Here is a 1,021-nt window from a genome sequence, read left to right as displayed (position 1 = left end):
TTTGATGCATTCATATAAAACCATATATGAGTAATCAAAAATAAAAGAATAGTTTATTAAAATAAAATTCAATAAGGAAATATAGACATAGAATTATCAAAATGTGTATTCAGCTATATGGATAAATGAAGTGTTTATTTATGTCTCATGTATGTCTATGTCTATGTATGGAGACCACAAATTCATATAAGCCAGATCAAGAATTCTACTATATATACACATATAAGTACAAAAAATCATGCAAAGTTCAATCTTGATGATATAATGATATAACACAGATGAGTCAGTCTCTTGATTCACAAATGTATTTTTCAGCATTTCTGTATCTTATCGTGTGAATACTAACTCTTATTGACAATGATGTGCATTCATGGTTTGCCATGTCACATGCATCCAAAAATAGTGTGGGACAGTTTTTACACTCTCCATCAACCCCTCCCAGACCACGACCTCATCAGATGACATCTAGTAAACCTCCGACCATTAAACCAGAACATGCCTGTGGTGTCATCTTTCCATGTAAGTGAACGATTCAGCCACTTAAGTAGCTGGCGGAAATGTATGTATGCTTAAGCATTAAGTGCTTATGATTGTATGACATCTAGAATAATGTAAGCTACTGTTGTATTACTATATCATGTCCTAATATCACATGTGAGATGAGTGGCTGAACATCATCTTCATCAATGCAGAATAAAGAAAAGGTTTCTCACGCACGCGCACACACACACACACACACACACACACACACACACAAAAATACTTTCTTAAGATTGAATTTAACATGGAAGAGAATCAATACTGATTTGACCAACAGCATACTGTAGACATATGACTTAAATAGTCACAGACCTACAACCATCTGCTAGAAATAGATACCCGAAGACATATTTCTTTAAGTGTGACAGATTTATGGTTGTTGTTGTTTGCTGGAGGCAAAGTTCACTGGTTTTTACTGTCGGGGCAAGAAAGGTTTGGGCAGTCAGGAGCATTGGCATGTGGTAAAAAAACACATTTCGGG

This window comes from Seriola lalandi, unplaced genomic scaffold, assembly GCF_002814215.2.
Source record: "Seriola lalandi dorsalis isolate HSWRI2012SDOR001 ecotype SW California unplaced genomic scaffold, Sedor1 jcf7180002054561, whole genome shotgun sequence".
NCBI lineage: Eukaryota > Metazoa > Chordata > Actinopteri > Carangiformes > Carangidae > Seriola > Seriola lalandi.
This window is presented reverse-complemented; position numbering follows the sequence as displayed.